We start from the raw sequence: 21,564 nt of genomic DNA on the forward strand, positions 1-21,564 counted from the left end.
AGACATGAGCAGCTGCTGGGTGGAAATGATGGTGCTGGTTCCAGGTGCCCTTCATCCTCCCTGATTCCTGGGGAGTGTCTCAGTCTCTGACATATTCTCGTTCCCCTGCAGCATGAGGATGTCACAGCCAAGGTCATGGGCCAGCTTCACATGATTCGGCACTTGCACCAGATGCCCGAGGCGCTGCAAGGGCTGTGGCTCATCTGATGCTCTTCAAGGTTCCCCTCCCTGTTCAGCAAGTCCCGCTCCCTGCTGCAGGTACTGCTGTGTCTCACTATAAATGGGGGACTAGTGGAAGCAGAAATGGAGGCCCCTGGCACTCACAGGAACCCTCTCCCCTCTCTGTGGAGCTGTGTCCTTCCCACGGCCCCCCAGATACCTTCATCTGGGGCAGGAGCTCTTTCCCTCACACCCATATCCCTCCCCTCTTTCCTTGATCTCACCCCCATCCCATTTCCCGTGCTCCCAGGCAGAGATGTTCCTGCCCCATATGGCGCAGAAGGACCTTTGCGTCAGGGCTACAGACTGTCTGCCCAACTGAAGCTCAGGAAGCTCCACCTTTGAGGAGGTGAGGATGGGACAGAGGCTCCGGGCTAGCTTCATCTCCTGCCCTTTATTCTTCCTTTGGCCCTTCTCTGGGCTCTCCGAGTCTGACATGAAGAGGAGCCTCCTCCCCCCGTGTCTTCTAGGTCCTGGGGTGTGTGACAGCCTCCCAGATGGGTGCAAGCAGTAGTAGTTCTCAAAGAGGCCTAGAGGGAAGAGCCCACTCCCTCTTGGAGGTAAGAGCCATTGACTTCTTTGGGCAAAATGGGTTTCTTGGGGGAGAAATGGGATCCCTGCTGCATAGCCTGGGTGGGAGCTTCCCCCATCCCTGGGACAGAGACATCTTCATCAATGTGCCACCCTTGTTTTTTTCCAAGCAGGAGGCTCCCCAGAGAACTCCTCCTCAAACCTGTTCTCCTGGGAGCGTTTCTGGGAGGAGGCTCCCGTCCCTCAGTCTCCAACTCCATCATGCAGTCTCTTTCACCTAACATCTCCGCTCTCCAGCTCCACTTGCCGCAGCAGGACAAACGGACCTTCAGCTCGTAAGGAACAGACTCTGACCTCCTTCTGATCAGCAATGGGGTTTCCCCATCCCCTCAGCAAACCTGTCATCCGGGCTGGACCAGATTTGAAGGAGGAGGGTATCTAACAGTGTGGCTTGGCCTATAGCTGCCTAGCCAGGGGCTAGGCCAAATTGATGACCAAGTGAGCCCCACCTGAGAGGAAACAAGGGAAAACAGCAGCAAAAGTCCAGAAGCAGAGCAAGCTGTTCAGGAGATGGCCTTGGGCCAAACCCTGGAGTCCAGGGTAGGACTGGCTTCTCTCACTGTCCCTAAGGAAGGGGACATAGAAGACCATAGAAACCCAAGAAGGGCAGGCCGAACCGAAATCAGGCTGAGGAAGAACTCCCCACGAGGGTGGAAGGCCATGTTTCTGTTCAAGACATTTTGGGACTTTGTTTGCAAAGAGCACGACCCAGGAAGGAGTGGAGTAAAGGACAGTCACCTGGTTGGAGGGCTGAGTTCCCAGCCAACAAACTGCAAGAGTGAGTATGAGCGGGGTTGCTAGCCCAGCGAGAAAGCAATGACACAAGGCCTGGCCAGCATCTAGCAGTGAGTGAACTCTGGTACACACCCAAAGTGGCCGTGTCTAGAGCCCTGGGTAGGCTCTTCTGTGGGAATTTCCCATGGGTCAGTGGGGCCGGAATCTCTCCTGCTCCTTTGGTTTCTTTGGGCTTCCCACAAGATGTCTGGTGAACTGCCCTTGGACTCTGGGCCCAGCACTGCTCAGAAATTATTCGCTACCTTCAGAGAGACAGGGCACAGCTCAGCCTGTTGGGTAGGCTGGAGAATCACACTTCACTCGAACACACAACACTGAGGTGGTTTGGGAAGTATAGTAACAAAGAAGAGATTTAAGTGATACTAAGCAAGAGAAAGAGACAAATTTCAAAGAGAGAAACAAAACACAACACACTTTGTAGTGACTAAAACTGAATCTTAACAAGTCACAATCTTTGCCTTAGCAGTTTCCAGACTAACATATCAGCTTTCCTAACAGACCTTCTTTGATGTCCCTGTAGGGTAGAAAACTTCTCTGTCGAATCCGCTGATTTGATTGCTTCGTCTTCTGGTTTCAGACCCTCTGTTATCCTTCTGGGGTGCCTGGACCCTGATTGTAACATCTCTCTGGCCCAGCCTCTTACACAGATGTGTGCTGCAGCCAGCCCAGCGCAGGGAGCAGTGGGGACAGATGATCTCCTCCTGTCAGACCAAGCAACAGGGGTCCCATTGAGGCTTAGATGGAAGATCCCAGGCATCTTCTGGAGGTAAGAACCGTCCACTCTTTTGGGCACTTGGGGCTGTTGCAACAAAGAGGGGGCTCCTCTTCCATAGCCTATTTGTCCTCATGACTGTGCTTTTTCTTCTCAGAGGATGCGCCCGGGACCCTGGAGACTGTTTCGTGCAGGAGGTTTGAGCGGGGAGAGATCACTCACTGTCCTGACCCATGGGTCATTAACCCGGGTCTGCAGGGTTCCTGGGAGCAGCCACCCTCCAGCACGCCACCTGGAAGCCTACGAAAAACTGCTTACCTAGGACTGACGAAGTCCAGACCCAGTTTGAGGCTCCTATTGGCAGAGTCCCAGAGCAGCTAATCGGCCCCCGGGACCTCCTTAAACCAGCAGCAGGAACAAGAAGCTGTCTGAACAGCCGAGCTCCTCCCCGGCTCTGGACCGTGTGTTGGCTGTTCCTGCTCCCACTCCCCAGGCTTGATTTCCTGGCATCTGGACTCAGGGTGACTCACCTGACTTGAGGTTCTGAACACAATTTGTTCTTTTGCTTCTGCTCTTCCAGTGTCCTGACCCAGCTGACTCTCGACTCCTTACTTGTGAGTGTGGACTCTGCCTCTGACCACTAGGTCTGGCTGCCCATGACCCGGCCATGACAATGACTTTTCTACAATTCCTCCAATGCCCTTTTCTGCTCTCCAGCTCTGCTCTCCCAGCAAGACACACCGATGCCTTGGCTCCCAGAGTCCTGCTTACCTGCTAGTCAAGGGCTCATGGGGAGTGTTTGTCTTGCCCCCTCCCCCACCACAGCTGCTTGTCCTCGGGGACTCTCCCTAGCGCAGAGGAGAATCCGTCCTGGCAGCAATTCAGGAAGTCACAGAGGGATGGTCTGCTCAGCTCTCTCTGCAATGCCACTGCCCGAGACCATTACGAGTGGGTGCCCAGTGACTGTGCCGGCAGCTCCTTGAGAGACTCCAGGGGGCAGGGTAGTCGTGTTTCACGATGACCGCGGGAAGCCATGCGAAGAGTGCGGCATTGAGGAGACTCTCCTGCTGTCCTAAAGGGTTTCTGTTCTCCTGCATGGTCAGACCATGGGGCCAGGTTGCAGAATGGGGAAGAGCTGTTTGGTGACGAGTCCAAGGATTCACCATACAGGTGGCAGCAGTTGCAGATCCTGAAGTCCCTGTGGTCGGGTTACCATGCGTCCGGAGTTTCCCGGACATGTCCGGCTTTTTGGGTTTTAAATTGCCCTCAGGGAGGAATTGGTAAAACTCTCCAAAGGGCCGGGATTTCCCTCCCAATGCAGCACTCTGGGGGCGGAGGGGGAGCTGCGCGCTCTGTGGGGGAGCACGGCACTGTCTCTGGCTCCGCACCCCAGACACACTGCTCTGAGCAGCAGGGTACGGGGGCCGGGGGGGCTGGAGAAGGGGCATGGGGTCCCAAGGGACAATCAGGAGACAGGGAGCAGGAGGGGTTGGATGGATGAGGGGTTCTGGGGGGAGCCTGTCAGGGGGTGGGCATATGAAGAGGGGTCGGGGGAGTCAAGGGACAGGGAGCGGGAGGGGTTGGACGGGGCGGAGGTTCGGGGGGGAGTCAGGGTCAGGGAGCAGGGGGGATTAGATGGGTTGGGGGTTCTGTGGGGGCAGTCAGGGGACAGGGAGGTGGTTGGATGGGTGTGGGAGAGCCGGGGGTCTGTCAGGGGGTGGGGGTGCGGATAGGGGGCAGGGCAGTCAGGGGACAGGTAGGGGCTGGAGTTCTAGGGGGGCAGTTAGGGTGGAGGGGTCTAAGGAGGGGGCAGTTGGAGACAGGGAGAAGGAAGACTTAAATAGAGGGCAGGGTCCTGGGAGGAGGTGATCAGGGGACAAGAAGCAGGGCGGGTTGGATGGGATGGCGGTTGTGTGGGGGGCAGTCAGGGGGCAGGAAGTGGGAGGGAGTAGATAGGTGGCAGGGCTACCACTCCTCCCCCGCCCTCGGAGTGTCCTCTTTTTTGAAAGTTCAAATATGGTAACCTTACCCTATGGGCCCAGCCTCCACTCCTGAGAGTTCAGGCGAACCTCCCCCTGTTCTCAGGGAGGCTTTGGCTTTGGCGGCTGGGCCTGCCTGCCGAGACAGAGGACTCAGTGTTTCCATTAGGCTGCTCAGTTGCCAATGCAGCCACCCAAAGACGTGAAGAATGGAAGCGAAAGAGCAAAGCTGGACCCTCCGCTGATCTCCTGCAATCAAGTGAGCACAGCCTGGGAGAGACGAGAGAAAGCTTCAAGGTGGCTGGTGGCTGCATGGAGCCAGGGGAGGAGAAATAAATAGTTCATGATGAATCCTACGGGCTTTGTCTTGTGTGGTGAAGGGTTTAAAATGGGTCTAGTTACTATCACATTCAACTTTACAATCGCTGTGTCTGATTGAAGGGCAGGTCTAGAAAGTTCAGAGGTCGCTCGAGGAGCTTCAAGTCTCAGATTCTGTCCCTATTGCCTTCTTTGACCAGCGATCTCAACCCAACACCGCCCTCAGGTGGTCGCAGTGGTGAGCTTTTCCCTCTTTTTCTGGATTCACCGCCGGCATGGGGACAGGATACATGTGGCCAAGGAAATGGAGAGGCATGGGGGTCACTTGCAGAGGCATGCAGAGAACTTGCAGAGTTGCCTGTTCATGCAGTTCCTATGGGGGAAGCACGGTAGGGTACCGTGCACTCCGGGGCACCATTTCCAATTTTGGTGGTGGCGGGGAGGATAATTTCACCATGATTCCAGGGGCTACTTAGGCACCTGAAAACTCTAGTGTTTTGACAGATAACTTAGCAATGAGCTGACAGGAACACTTGCCAGACTGCTTTCTGGGGAAGACAGCTAGAAGAATGGATCCAGGGAATGGTTCTGTAGCTCTGAGCTGTTTGGACACTTTCAGGGAACATTCCCGATGCAAGACAGAGATCCCCAAAGTTATCCTGGGTAACCCTGAGAGACTTATAGACAACGAGCAGATCCCACATCTCTGCTGTCACTTTGCACGGACAAACTCGGACTGTCCGAACCTGTTCATGTATTTTACCTGCTTTAACCTCTCAAGAACTTTCACATATAAAAGGAAGAAAATTAAATAAATGACATAGGTACACCGATATAGGGCCGTAGTGTAAAGCCGATCTCAGAGTTGTCCCATTGAAATGGAATTATTCACAGCAGTAATTAAAGTTAAACGTGCACGTAAGTGTTTCCAGGCCCAAGATTAAGGCCACAGCTTATGAGAGGTGCAGATGCAAGAAGAGAAGAGCTGTGCAAAAACTGAAATGCCACTTGGAACCTGGCCCAAACAATGCATCATGAAAAATAAACTCATCTTGTTATACAGTAACAGAGCTGGTTCAAAAGGGTTTTACACTGACAATGCAACCTTTGAACTAAAAATGCCACTTTGGATTACATTGATCATTTGAAAAAAGTTACCTCTTTAAAAAAACATTTTGGATTTCTCTGCCCACTTGAGAGAGAACATGGAGTTTTTCCCACCAAAAGGAAACAAAAATTTGATCATTAAAAACATTTCCAAATAAGTTGGAAGAATATGGGGGGGGGAGTGGTTTCTTCAATTTTCATGACCCTCTCCACCCACCCTATTTTTGACAAGTTCTAATTGTGAATAAATGTCTGTCTGTACATGAATGATAAATATGTCTGCTACTGAAACATTTAGAAACAATGGCTCTCATCAGGAGCACTGAGGTCACATTTAGGCAGAGAAACACCCAGGCCTGCAGGGTTCACATTCTCCAAGACATAAACCGCCCCAAGACGGGAATGTCACACACAACACAGCTCGACTGGCCCGTGTTGGTAAGGTGCATGTTTTGCTGTTGCTGGCAAATTGTGCTTTTCTGAGGGTGGGGGGGAGTTATATTTGAAAGGAGTTCTTCATCCTCTCCCACTCTCATCCAGGGGTGCCAGAACAGGGGAGACCAGGGCCCACCACTTTTTACTGGCCATAAGTGTGAGTGACTGGATGATGGGGGAGAGAAGGGAGTGGTGAGGTCAGTGTTTTGGGGGCAAGGGGCGGCATGAAGTGGGAGCTCAGGGAGAAAGGCGGTGGGAGGGGGGGGCCTCAGGGAAAAGGGCAGTTTGAGGGGGCAGGACCTCGAGGAGAAGGGGTGGCACAGGGGGTGGGCCACAGTTTTTGTGCCAGCAGCCCCCCCACTTTTAGGAAGCTTTTGCCCATCCTGCCCTCATCCCAAATTAATTTGTTGCAGTAAGAAAACTTTGAGCAACAAGGGGACTTAGAGACCCACAATATAACCGCCAAAATCCTCACCCGCCCCTCGAGCTGGGCAAACAGAATTTTTTGGTCACTGGCAATTCCAAAAAAGAGATGGAAAAAAACCAGTTTCTGGTTGAACAAAACTAACATTTTTCCAAATTTTTGATGAACCAAAAAGCTTTAAAAAAAAAAAAAGACCCAGGAACATTTCAAGGGTTATAACTTTTTGAATTTTTAAAATAAAAGTGAAGGACATTTTTAAATAAAAAATAGTTTCAAACTGAAAAATCAAAATGGTTTGTTTGGAAAGTGTCTAAATGAAATGCTTCGACTTTTTAAGAACTGGGGGGAGGGTCTGGACGTGAACAATTCAGCAGACTGACTCCCCCCACCACAGCTGCTTGTCCTCGGGGACTCTCCCTAGCGCAGAGGAGAATCCGTCCTGGCAGCAATTCAGGAAGTCACAGAGGGATGGTCTGCTCAGCTCTCTCTGCAATGCCTCTGCCCGAGACCATTACGAGTGGGTGCCCAGTGACTGTGCCGGCAGCTCCTTGAGAGACTCCTGGGGGCAGGGTAGTCGTGTTTCACGATGACCGCGGGAAGCCATGCGAAGAGTGCGGCATTGAGGAGACTCTCCTGCTGTCCTAAAGGGTTTCTGTTCTCCTGCACGGTCAGACCATGGGGCCAGGTTGCAGAATGGGGAAGAGCTGTTTGGTGACGAGTCCGAGGATTCACCATACAGGTGGCAGCAGTTGCAGATCCTGAAGTCCCTGTGGTCGGGTTACCATGCGTCCGGAGTTTCCCAGACATGTCCGGCTTTTTGGGTTTTAAATTGCCCTCAGGGAGGAATTGGTAAAACTCTCCAAAGGGCCGGGATTTCCCTCCCAATGCAGCACTCTGGGGGCGGAGGGGGAGCTGCGCGCTCTGTGGGGGAGCACGGCACTGTGTCTGGCTCCGCACCCCAGACACACTGCTCTGAGCAGCAGGGTACGGGGGCCGGGGGGGCTGGAGAAGGGGCATGGGGTCCCAAGGGACAGTCAGGAGACAGGGAGCAGGAGGGGTTGGATGGATGAGGGGTTCTGGGGGGAGCCTGTCAGGGGGTGGGCATATGAAAAGGGTGTCGGGGGAGTCAAAGACAAGGAACGGGAGGGGTTGGACGGGGCAGAGGTTCGGGGGGGAGTCAGGGTCAGGGAGCAGGGGGGATTAGATGGGTTGGGGGTTCTGCGGGGGCAGTCAGGGGACAGGGAGTGGTTGGATGGGTGTGGGAGAGCCGGGGGTCTGTCAGGGGGTGGGGGTGCGGATCGGGGGCAGGGCAGACAGGGGAAAGGTAGGGGCTGGAGTTCTAGGGGGGCAGTTAGGGTGGAGGGGTCTAAGGAGGGGGCAGTTGGAGACAGGGAGTAGGAAGGCTTAGATAGAGGGCAGGGTCCTGGGAGGGGGCGATCAGGGGACAAGGAGCAGGGGGGTTGGATGGGTTTTCGGTTGTGTGGGGGGCAGTCAGGGGGCAGGAAGTGGGAGGGAGTAGATAGGTGGCAGGGCTACCATTCTCCGCCCCCCCCTCGGAGTGTCCTCTTTTTTGAAAGTTCAAATATGGTATCCCTACCCTATGGGCCCAGCCTCCACTCCTGAGAGTTCAGGCGAACCTCCCCCTGTTCTCAGGGAGGCTTTGGCTTTGGCGGCTGGGCCTGCCTGCTGAGACAGAGGACTCAGTGTTTCCATTAGGCTGCTCAGTTGCCAATGCAGCCACCCAAAGACGTGAAGAATGGAAGCGAAAGAGCAAAGCTGGACCCTCCGCTGATCTCCTGCAATCAAGTGAGCACAGCCTGGGAGAGACGAGAGAAAGCTTCAAGGTGGCTGGTGGCTGCATGGAGCCAGGGGAGGAGAAATAAATAGTTCATGATGAATCCTACGGGCTTTGTCTTGTGTGGTGAAGGGTTTAAAATGGGTCTAGTTACTATCACATTCAACTTTACAATCGCTGTGTCTGATTGAAGGGCAGGTCTAGAAAGTTCAGAGGTCGCTCGAGGAGCTTCAAGTCTCAGTTTCTGTCCCTATTGCCTGCTTTGACCAGCTGATCTCAACCCAACACCGCCCTCAGGTGGTCGCAGTGGTGAGCTTTTCCCTCTTTTTCTGGATTCACCCCGGCATGGGGACAGGATCCATGTGGCCAAGGAAATGGAGAGGCATGGGGGTCACTTGCAGAGGCATGCAGAGAATTTGCAGAGTTGCCTGTTCATGCAGTTCCTATGGGGGAAGCACGGTAGGGTACCGTGCACTCCGGGGCACCATTTCCAATTTTGGTGGTGGCGGGGAGGATAATTTCACCATGATTCCAGGGGCTACTTAGGCACCTGAAAACTCTAGTGTTTTGACAGATAACTTAGCAATGAACTGACAGGAACACTTGCCAGACTGCTTTCTGGGGAAGACAGAAGAATGGATCCAGGGAATGGTTCTGTAGCTCTGAGCTGTTTGGACACTTTCAGGGAACATTCCCGACGCAAGACAGAGATCCCCAAAGTTATCCTGGGTAACCCTGAGAGACGTATGGAAAACTAGCAGATCCCACATCTCTGCTGTCACTTTGCACGGACAAACTCGGACTGTCCGAACCTGTTCATGTATTTTACCTGCTTTAACCTCTCAAGAACTTTCACATATAAAAGAAAGAAAATTAAATAAATGACATAGGTACACCGATATAGGGCCGTAGTGTAAAGCCGATCTCAGAGTTGTCCCATTGAAATGGAATTAATCACAGCAGTAATTAAAGTTAAACATGCACATAAGTGTTTCCAGGCCCAAGATTAAGGCCACAGCTTATGAGAGGTGCAGATGCAAGAAGAGAAGAGCTGTGCAAAAACTGAAATGCCACTTGGAACCTGGCCCAAACAATGCATCATGAAAAATAAACTCATCTTGTTATACAGTAACAGAGCTGGTTCAAAAGGGTTTTACACTGACAATGCAACCTTTGAACTAAAAATGCCACTTTGGATTACATTGATCATTTGAAAAAAGTTACCTCTTTAAAAAAAACATTTTGGATTTCTCTGCCCACTTGAGAGAGAACATGGAGTTTTTCCCACCAAAACGAAACAAAAATTTGATCATTAAAAACATTTCCAAATAAGTTTGGAAGAATATGGGGGGGGGGAGTGGTTTCTTCTTCAATTTTCATGACCCTCTCCACCCTCCCTATTTTTGACCAGTTCTAATTGTGAATAAATGTCTGTCTGTACATGAATGATAAATATGTCTGCTACTGAAACATTTACAAACAATGGCTCTCATCAGGAGCACTGAGGTCACATTTACGCAGAGAAACACCCAGGCCTGCAGGGTTCACATTCTCCAGGACATAAACCGCCCCAAGACGGGAATGTCACACACAACACAGCTCGACTGGCCCGTGTTGGTTAGGTGCATGTTTTGCTGTTGCTGGCAAATTGTGCTTTTCTGAGGGTGGGGGGGAGTTATATTTGAAAGGAGTTCTTCATCCTCTCCCACTCTCATCCAGGGGTGCCAGAACAGGGGAGACCAGGGCCCACCACTTTTTACTGGCCATAAGTGTGAGCGACTGGATGATAGGGGAGAGAAGGGAGTGGGGAGGGCAGTGTTTTGGGGGCAAGGGGCGGCATGAAGTGGGAGCTCAGGGAGAAAGGCGGTGTGAGGGAGGGCCTCAAGGAAAAGGGCAGTTTGAGGGAGCAGGACCTCGAGGAGAAAGGGTGGCACAGGGGGTGGGCCACAGTTTTTGTGCCAGCAGCCCCCCCCCACCACTTTTAGGAAGCTTTTGCCCATCCTGCCCTCATCCCAAATTAATTTGTTGCAGTAAGAAAACTTTGAGCAACAAGGGGACTTAGAGACCCACCATATAACCGCCGAAATCCTCACCCGCCCCTCGAGCTGGGCAACAGAATTTTTTGGTCACTGGCAATTCCAAAAAAGAGATGGAAAAAAAACGGTTTCAGGTTGAACAAAATTAACATTTTTCCAAATTTTTGATGAACCAAAAAGCTTTAAAAAAAAGAAAAAGACCCAGGAACATTTCAAGGGTTATAACTTTTTGAATTTTTAAAATAAAAGTGAAGGACATTTTTAAATAAAAAATAGTTTCAAACTGAAAAATCAAAATGGTTTGTTTGGAAAGTGTCTAAATGAAATGCTTCGACTTTTTAAGAACTAGGGGGAGGGTCTGGACGTGAACAATTCAGCAGACTGGATACGAAATCGCAAACAGGTCTCCTTCCCCATTCTCCAGGGCTGGGTCTCGATTCCTGTTTCTGGTTCCCTGGGCCTGGTCCCCGTCCCTGTCACACACTGCGGGGAGCTCAGATTCCTGGGAATCCTGCGGACTTCCAGGCTACTGGGAGGGATGAGTCAGCAGCTTCCTGAGGACAAGTTGCGAATAGGCAAACACTTTCCCTCTACCTTTCCAAAACCCACATAGGTATAGTGAGACCAGCACCCCCACCACTCCACGCACCATGAGACGATTCCAGGACGCTGGCTCTGAAACAAAAGAGAGAGAAAGGCCCCATGACTAAGGGACTCCGTTAAATCATCCCACTGCTGCCATGAGGATCCCAGAAGATGAAGACGTTCCTGGGGTACAGTAAGAGCTGAGTTGGGTCGAGTGCACATGGGCAGCACTCAGAGCAGCGGGAATGAGATCTCCAGGCTCATTATCCCCATCGGCCAACCTGACGGAGGGAGAAAGGTGAGCCCGGCAAAGCAGCCCCTGTTCCAGACTCTGGGAACTGGGATTTTTAAGATGCTCCAAGATGGGGTCCCTCAGGTTCTTAAGGTTAGAGGGGACGGTTAGGATCATCTCCTCCAGCGTCTCCTGAAGCATGGGGAAGGGCTAGCCATGGTGGGAAGGGTGGGGTTTGAAGATGTATACAGGAAAATGGGGGCTGGGGTCACTAACACATTGCTGATGGGTGAGGGGCACGATTGGTTTCTTTGCCTTGAGGAGGGGGCTCAGCTTTTAAAAGTTTTGGGAAGAATAATTTAGTCTGAGCCCTGGCATAACCCAGGCCAGAGAACGTCGCCTACTGATTCCTGCACCCAGTCCAGTGATTTATGGCACTGACTTGGCATTGAGAAGGATTTTATCATAGGCTTACATCCAGCTGCAGAAGAGAAAGGGCATTAGAAGCTGAAAGACCCCAGAAGTGGCTCTGGTTTTCTACTCAAAATAACCACACGGGGCTGATTTTCCCCAGCCCAGCACCTTGCAGTCATGCACCCACCACCTAGTGAATTTGGTGTGCAGGCAGGCTCCCAAATCCAGACAGTGGCACGTCACATCCGCTTTGCCCTGGTGTCAGGGACTGCCCTGAGCGCCCACCCTGCAAACACTTATGCACCTGAGCCCTCCCACTGCGATCCAAGGCTACTCCTACAGATGGAGTTAAACATGTGGTTAAAGCGTTTGCAGAGGTTCCAGAGAGCTGAGGCTCCATGTAAAAGGAACTATACTTCAGTTATTCCAATCTTGGGTTTATGAGATGCTCCTGCTCGCCCCCTCCCTTCACAGCTGAGTCTCCCACCCAGTGGAATTCTCCAAGGAACTTCCCACTCCGAGACCCTACACACTGTGTCCAGCGCTAGCTGTCCCTCTGGCCCAATCCCATGCTTCAGGACATAGTCTGAACGCCACCGAGGTCAGTAATTAATTCCCCACCTGCATTTACAGCATGGTAAAACTAGCCATGTATGTTACAGCGGGTTCTTGCTTTTCCTTGAAGCATCAGATATTGTCCCCTGGGCTGGACCAGACAGGACAGCAGCCTGAAATGCCCTACGGCATTGACTTGAACTCAGACTGACCCTGTGGAAAACGGGCTCAGCCACCTGGACAATTAGGTAATCTTGGCGAGCTGTGAGATTTCAAACAAGTTGTATTTGAGTTTGGCTTGGCAATCCTGGGTCAGGGACTGACGTGAGGGGTTGGGAGACAATAAAGGGAAAGGGTCTGAGAAAGGGCGTCCCTTACAATAAATCGTTCAACCAGTCACTGTTGAAGTGAGATGCTTTACAGATGCTCACAGACAGGCTCTCCCACCAACTAAGAATTTGGACACTCTGGCTCCCTGCTGGGACCAGCTTTGCTATTCACTTGCAAACAGGGTGGATAAAAATCAATGATTAAAAAAAAATAAAAAAAAATTGGATTTTTTTGATAAAATGGTTTTTGCCCCTCAAAAAGCTATCTAAAGATAGTTTTAATTAAGATACATTCTAGCTCAAAGATCTCTCATCATGGAATAGGGATGATAAATTCTAATTCTATAGTATGAGACAATATATTCATGTAATGTTTAAGAAAAGTTTTGTAAATGAGTTCCAATACTTCATGGATGAAGGACCCAATCTTATGGGGTTCCACAGGCTTCTGTATAGATTGTGTAGGTTAATCTTTCTATCTACCCAATGGGATTCAGTGCTCAGTCTAGAAGATACCATCAGAGATGCTTAGTTTTGCAGTTCTCAAACTGTGGATTTGTGTCTCCAGAGGTAACATGCTTGTTAACAGCAAAAATGTTTTCAAAGAAATAAATAAATAAATATGGAGAGGTGATATACAGCCTGGCAAGAAAATCCTCCAAATATTAACGATTAACCTGTTGAATTGGAGATATTTATGAAGTCATTGGGAGGGGAACTATCTGCTTCAATAACTTTGGGTAAATGAAATAACCAAACAAGCATTCATTTTCTGAGATAGCTGTAAAACTCATCTGAAAAGTTTTCAGAATAAATCACCCTTTAAAAATGTATAGTGTGTACCTTCTAAAAATGAAACCTACATCTATCTCTGAGTTGTGAAGAACATGTATTAAGGTTATAACAACCAACAAGAATACACTTTTATGTAGAAATCCATGATTAAATCGAGTCGTCCTGACTAGTGATTTAAATCAATTTGATTTAAAATCAAATCCACCCTGTTTTTGCTGACCAACAGGCAGTTCTGCTCCCCAGGCCCTTCCGGGGTGTCACTGCCCCAAACTCAGCTGTTAGAAAACCAGGAAATGCTCAGCTGAGATCTTCCCCATGTAACACTAGGAAAGAATCTTAGCACTACAGCGGAAAACGAACCACAGAGCTCTGCTAACCAGGAGGAGCTCAGTTATAGGTGCCGGTTCCCCCTTCAGGTGGTCTTGTTCCTGAAGGTACCTCTCCCCTTGACAACCCTTCACTCCCCACCCATTGCACTTCATGCAATTCTGCTGCAGGGCAGCACAACGGGAAGCGTGCAATGCAATTATTCTCATGTCCTTCCGTCCATTCTTGGTCCTGTAAGGACACTGAAGTGCCAGGCCTTCAGCAGCTGCAGTGAGAGCGAGAGGGTCTCACACTCTTGTGCATCAGGCCACGTTTATAGAGCCCTGTGCGAGTACAACATTTGTTTCTGCACACGATCCACGGCTACGAAGCGGATCTCTGCAGATTTGCAGGGCGCTGCCCATTTATACCTGGATTTAGGAGCCGAACTCTGGGCATTATTTTGCAAAACCTGCTCAAGACTTTTAGAGCTTTTTCGTAGCAAACCATGGCGTTTTTTAAACCCCCGACATTCCATGACTGAGCAAAACATCTCCAGGAACATCAACAATGCTGGCTCGAAGAGAGGTAGGACTCTTCTTAAACAAAAAGATTTTAAACGAACAACTTGCTACCAAAAAGTTTGAGATATTTGCTGTGGCAGAACAAAGGGGGTTTTGATCTAAAAGAATGTGACCCCAAGCTTCTTACAATTCGTTCTACAGGCATGGGGCTTGTGCATTTTCTGCTGGGGCTTGTCCGGACAAAGAGCCAGAGCTCAGCCCTAACAATCAACCGGGAGAGCGGAGTCAGAGGTGAGGAAGGCCTGGGAAGATCCTGAGACAGGGAATGAAGGGGTGTCACATCCACCTGCTCCTTCCTGTAGGTAGATCACAGAAAGATCTAGAGGTGAGTGCCGGGGGTTTCCCTGCCATGAGTGGGCAGCGTGCAATTAACAAGGGCTGCTTCTCATACTCACACACACACCCCCCATCACGCCATGCACACCTCTCACGCCGGCACCAGATCTGATTTCATCTCATGCATTTACACAGCACATCTCTGCAAGCAGATTATAACCCCCAGGGTCCATAACTCCAGTTAACTCTGCAGTGAGGACATGCTCCCCCCAGCCCCAAGACCTTAAAACCCAAGGTCGACTCCCCCTGCTCGAGAAGACACACGCTTCAACCCTGCCCCACCCCGCAGCCCCAGTTCCCTAACCTGGGGCTTGCCAGGGGATTCTCTGCTTGTGATCAAGTGGGGCTGGCTGGATGCAAGGCGCTGGCCAATCCTCTCTGCCTCCAGCTGCTAAACTGCATTCAAAGAAAGTTTACAAAATAATCCCTCCCCCGTCCTCTGTGTGTTCTTTCCACGCGCTCTTCCCTCCGTCCCTATTCTCTGCGCCTCTCAGTCTCGCCTGCTCAGCCAGCAGCTGGGGATTTGCAAATCAATAAATAAAAATAAAAAAACTGGACAAAAAAGCCCCAAATATTTTCTGTAAAATCAACATGGGCAGGACCACCAGTGCTGGACCTAGCGGGGCCGCCGCCCCCCGCCCCGGCTTGAAGCGGTTTCCATCTTATCCAGGGTTTACAGTTTGGCTCAGTGGCTCTCTGCCCCCTCACTGTACAAATGGTTCCAGCGCCCCTGGGCGGGACAGGGCCTGAAGAAAGGGGCATGCGGAGGTGTTGGGAACACATGGGCCCTGCAGCTGCCCCCCCGCCATGCCCCCCCCCGCCCGCCCCAGCTCTACCTTCTCTAACCCCCAGACAACACACCTCCCCCTCCCCTTTTCTGCTTCGGACTCCAGCCCCACTGAACGGTCCAGACGGGAGATGGAATCTCTTCCCTGAAGTGCCATCCAAAAACCCAGAGGGGCGGGCTGGAAGGAAGAGCCCCAGAAACACCCCGACCCACGGCATGGCAGAGGCGCAAAAGGAACGGGCGAGATCGGCGGCAACTTCACCAAAAGCTAAGGCCAGCCCCCCGTCACCTGACTCTACGAAAGCGCAGTAAGCTGGTGGTGTAAACGGGGCATGGGCAGTTCCACCAGACGATCAACAGAGCCGGTTAGAGATTCATTTAACAACTCCGGAATGGCTTTGCAATGGGAGGAGAGTTTTCCGAGCCATGCTTTGCTTCCTGAGGCGGTCAAGATTTGAGCTTTACTAGAGGATTGTACAGGATTCAGGCACTCTCTAGTTCCTCCTTTGTCAGCCCCTTGCCCTAACACCCTGCCTGCCCTGGGTGCTCAGCTGAGCTCTCCCTCCCTGCACGGTGCAAAACCAGAACTATCCCATTACTCTCCCCTGCTGTGTCTCTCTCCCTCTCTCCCCTCAGGCCAGGCTGCTGCTGCCCCAGGGGAGCTCACTGGGGTCGGGGGTGTCTCTGTGCTGGGTCCCCGGGGCTGTTGCAGACGCTTCCTCCTGCTGGGGCTGGAGGCCCTGTTCAAGCTCCCCTTGGAGAGAAGCGCGCTGTGTTCACAGGAGCAGGACCAGCCCCGCAAACCGACCGCCCGGCTGTCCCAGAGGTTCCCGAGCCCAGCGCTCACCCCCAGCCCAGCCGCATCCAGCAGCTTCTCCCTGCGCCAAGGCACCGCAGCCCGTGGGGCATCTTCAGGGCAGCGGAGCTCCAGGTACTGCCGCTTCTCTGCCCAGGAAAGGGATGGGGAGAGGCTGATGCTGACCCTGTGGGGCTGAGCTGAGCAGCAGCAGGTGAAGCCAGTCCCTGTGGGGATCCCCGATGGCTCCCTGGCTCCAGCTGCTGTTTGGAAGGCAGGGAAGGGGCCCTACAGCCAGGCAGGCTGCACAGCTGCACGCCCCATAGGTGCTGGGGCTGGTGCTGGTAGGGAGGTATGGGGAGGTGGGGATTTCACAGCAACTTTAACTAATACACTGAAATGTTTCCATCAACATTTTGTGCTAGGGAAAATTGGGTGTTCGATTAAAGACAATTTTTTGTGGAAAGTGTCATTTTAACAGGAAAAAATCAATTTTTTGTTGGAAAATTCAAAAACCAAAAATGGTTTGGATGATGTGGGGTTTTTTGTTTTGTTTCTTCCCCAATTTGGGACTAACTGTTTTCCGGTGCTGGTAGAAGGTTTTGGCGGGGTTGGCCATTCTTGGCAGAAGTTTTTCATGATCTTGCTCTCCTGGATGGGGAGAAAAGCTTGAAAAGGTGACCCCACCCCAAAAGGCTCCAACACCAGGAGCTGGAGAACAGAACCCAAACTTGTTGGCTTAAAACCAACGAGACTTTAAAAACAATCGTTTTTCAGGGGGGCTCTGACTTGTGATTTTTTTTTTTTTGGTCACTTGCAATTGGCCACGTGGGATAGAACCAGCTTGGGCAGGATCCAGATGTTAGCCCATCTAGAGAGGCCTGGCAGTGGCTCATACACAGCGGCTGTGGGAGTTAGGGACAGGAGAGTGATTTTCTGAAATTACACCTAGCAAGGGAAGGAGCCGGGGAAATGCAGTATACCCTGAGGAATCAGGGACACTCAGGGGGAGGCCACAATGACGCTGCTCAGGAGTTTTGCTCTGACATGCTCAGCCCTCGTGGAACAGAGCCCCCGGCCTTCCCCTCCACGGGCACTGACTTATTTTTCCCCGTAGATGCTCCACCCCTGTTCGGCCCTTAGCCCCTACTCTTGTTCCACCTCTTTCCCAGGGCACCAACTCCTCACCGCGCTCTTCACCCTTGTATCTCTCCAAAGCCAGCCAGCCAGAGCGGGGTGGCACCTCCTCCCACCCCACAACGACCCCTTGCTGCAACGGTCATGAGTAAGTATCGGGGAATGAACCCCTCTGCTAGGGCTCCCCCAGGCCGGGATCTTTTTTTTTTGAGACTATTTATTTTTATTGCTTGAGTTTTTTTATTTTTATTTACTTACTAGAGGGCTATGCATAAAATTAAGATTTTTAAAACTATGCAAAATAAGCATTTTTACCAGGACTATATATAACATAGTAAATATAACATGATTCATACAGGAAAAAACCCTTAAATAATAGGCTAAATAACTTATTTAGCTACGGGGAAAGGCTTCAACTAGAAAATAGAGAGCTTAGCTAATTTTCTCTGGTTTGCTGATGAATGCTCTTTGCTAGCTGCTTTAGGCGTTGGAAATCAGCTTTTACGGACGGCTCTGCATCTGTTATATTAAAGCAACACATGCTTGCAAACTCCTGGCATAGGTGACCATGGCGTAGAAGTAAATAGTCTACAGCCAGCCTGTTCTGTAGCATGCCCTGACGTACTTCCCCTAACTCATGTGAGAGTTGGGCCAGGACGGCTGAGGTTAAATTAATGGCCTTTGCCACTGTGCAGGCAAGGTGCTCTACTGCGTGGTAATTATGCACCACAAGCCCAGGGATACTAACGAAAGAAAAGGCCAGAGCTGCTGCCTTAGTCTCTGAGAATAAGGTTCTCTGAGAACGACGTTGCGTTCACTGCACTCTGGGCCAGTGCCAGCCAGGTATCTACGGGTACAATGCTTGAAACAGCAGTTCCGGTTAGGCACATGGCTAAGAGGGGGAATAAAATATACTTTTTTATTTATTTTTTTGCTTTTTTGGTGGGCTGCTGTTTAAATAGTAATTTTAGTCTAAGATCTTCACTGGAGGGGGCTGAATGCACGGTCTGCCTTTTAGCCGGGGGGCGGGAGGGGAGGGGGGGGGGGTTTGACACGTCTTTCAGCTGGGTATAATGAATCTAATTCTTGTGTCCCTCGGCATTTGCTGCCGTGTGGGAGACCAACAGGACCCTTCCACTTTTTCTGGAGGGGCTCGTCTTTCCAGGTACGTACAAGCACTGAATCACCAGGCTGCAGGGAGTGGATGGGTGAGTCCAAGGGTAGAGGCTGGGAATCCTTAGCATACCTGTGAAGAGACAAAGAACAGCAGACAGGGAACACATATACTGAGAGAGAAACTTGTTTTTTAATTTTTACTTTTTTTTTTTACATAAGCGGTGTACTATTTATAGGCCGTGTTTTTTTAAACATAATTTTAAAGGGACTGAGCTTTAATTTACCCTTTGGGAGAGCACGGCTGCGGAGCAGAACTAGGGGCAGGGCATCAGGCCACAGTAGGGAGGCCTCCTGGCATACTTTCGAGAGATGTTGCTTAAGGGTCTGATTGATCCACTTCACTACCCCACTGGCTTGAGGTCTCCAGGGTGTATGGAGTTTTCAGGGAATCTGTACGGTGTCTGAGATGCTTTGGACGATTTTTGACGTGAAGTGTGTTTTATTGTCAGATTTTATTCACTGGGGAAGTCCAAAGGGAGGAATAATCTTTTTAACAAACTTGAGAGCCACTGTCCTGGCAGTGCAATTGAGACATGGAAAGGTTTCTGACCATCTGCTGAATCCATTTACTATGACAAGGAGATACTTGAACTTTTGGGTCCGGGGAAACTTAGCAAAGTCTATTTGCCACACCCGTCCGGGGCCTGGAGTGGGTTCCAGGGCCGCTGGTGGTACTGGGTGTCCTGATTGGGGGTTATTCTTTTGACAGACTAGGCATTTTGTTTGTACTTGGGCAGCTAGGGCTCTGAGTCTGGAGGTTATGAAGTACTTTTTTATTACTTGGATAAGTGCCTCCCTGCCAGCATGAGTGGTTTGATGTAATTTTTGTAATACTGGCAGAATTAGGCCCTTTGGTAAGAGGACTTTCCCTTCCGGGGAATGAAGCCATCCCTCCTTTTCCTGGAGACCAAGTTTGTCAGCTAGCTGTTTCTCCTCCCCAGAATACTGAGGGGTTGGGAGCTTCCCCACTGATGGGATAAGGGCATGCATATAGGTGTTTTTAGTCTGAGGGAACAGCAGGGTGGCAGCATGCTTTGCCTCTTTATCTGCCCTGGCATTACCCCTGGTCACATCTTGATCCTCCCTCTGATGGGCCTTATAGTGTCCCACTGCCACTTCCAAAGGGAGTTGCACTGCCTCTAGAAGCCGGAGGATTTGGGGCCCGTACTTGACTGGGGAGCCTTGGGCTGTCAGCATTCCCCTCTGCTTCCACAGGCCAGCAGGAGCATGCAGCACCCCAAAAGCATATTTGGAATCAGTGAAAATATTGACCTGGGTTTTTTTTGGACAGTTCGAGTGCACGGGTCAGGGCCACTAGCTCAGCCAACTGGGCAGAGGTCCCAGCGGGCAAACTTTCAGCTTCCACGGTGTCACTGAGGGTTACAATAGCATAACCCGCCGTTTTTTGCTCATTTATTACCATGCTGCTACTATCAGTGTACCACTCATAATCTGCATTTGGGAGGGGCACATCCTTCAAGTCCGGGCGGCTAGAATATTGGGCATCTATGATTTTTAAACAGTCATGTTTCTGTTTCTCAGTTTTTGGTAAGAGGTTAAGGGATGGACAAGAGTTTTTGGCAGGGTTAAGGGATGGACAAGGCTGCAGCGTGACCTCAGGGTTCTCTAAGAGCTTTGCTTGGTATCTTGCCATACGCGCTTGTGTGAGCCAGAGGCCGCCCTTAACATCCAGTAAAGCGCGTACCATGTGTGGTGTAAAAACCTGTATTGTTCCCCCTAGTGTCAGTTTCTCTGCTTGTGCCAGGGTCAGGGCGGTGGCTGCCACTGCCCGCAGGCACGCTGGCCAGCCCTTGGCTACTTGGTCCAGTTATTTCGAAAAATATGCCACCGGACGTTTTCATGCTCCTAGCAGCTGTGTGAGTACTTCCAGGGCCACCTCCTTTCGTTCATGTACATACAACTGAAATGGCTTGGAGAGATCTGGCAGACCTAGAGCCGGGGCTTCCATTAGCTTTTTTTTTAGGATTTTAAATGCCCTGTCAGCCTCTGGGGTCCAATGAAAGGGGTCATGGTCTGCTCCTTTTACACAGTCGTACAGGGGTCTAGCCTATAGTTCAAACTCTGGGATTTATATTCTACAGAAGCCTGCCATCCCCAGAAATGCTCTGAGCCGCTTGCGATTACTCGGGATAGGAACTTGGCATATGGCTTTTATTTTTTTATTTGAAAGCTGGCGTTCCCCCTGCTGTATGTAGAACCCGAGGTACTGTACCTGCGGGAGAGCAATCTGAGCCTTACTTCGTGCTACCCGATATCCTTGGAGTCCCACAAAATTCAGGAGACTAAAAAATCTATTTCTTCATTTCCCACCCGCATTTTTACTCGGGGTTCCGGGGGTAGGATGATCTGTTTCCCCTGACACCCTTATTTTTGTTTTTTTATCGCCATCATAGAGGTACTTCCCCTTTTCTTTTTGTTTGGGCAATTATTTTTTTAGTGTCCCTCTTGCCGACACAGGGCACACTGATTGCGCCCCAGTCGTCTTTTTCGCGGGCCTGGACGTCCGTGGCCACGGCCCCCTTTTTTTTGTTTACTTTTCTTCGTGCCTGCCTGCACTGCCGCTACCATTAATTTTACTTGCTTTTTTTTTTTTCTTCTTTTAAACTATGCACTTGATTTGCTGCTTCTAAAATCTGTGCCATGGTCATACTTATCAAATCCTCCTTTTTCTGTAGCTTTCTCTTAATGTCGGGGGCTGCCCTGCTTGTAAATACTCCTTTAATAATTGCCTCAGTTTGTGGATTATTAGGATCTGCATTGGTATACTGTTGGATCGTGTTTCGAATGTGCTGCAAAAAAGCTCCAGGGCTTTCCTTTGGATCCTGCACTACCTTCTATGGTTTAGTTTAATTATTCTGTCTGACAGCTGCATGACGGAGTCTATACAGTAGCAGCTCCTTATAGAAGGTGTGGTGGGTCATAGCCTGATTGTCATTTGGGTCCCACCTAGGATTTTTTATAGGAACTTGATTATCTGGGATCGGGACATTGTTACGGTCTTGGTCATATCGCCTTTTCGCTTTTTTCCTTGCTTTAGCTATGACCTGTTCTTGTTTAACCTCAGTCAATAATGTTTGCTGAAGGACATTACAATCATCCC

Source organism: Lepidochelys kempii, chromosome 14 (genome assembly GCF_965140285.1).
Source record: "Lepidochelys kempii isolate rLepKem1 chromosome 14, rLepKem1.hap1, whole genome shotgun sequence".
Lineage (NCBI taxonomy): Eukaryota > Metazoa > Chordata > Testudines > Cheloniidae > Lepidochelys > Lepidochelys kempii.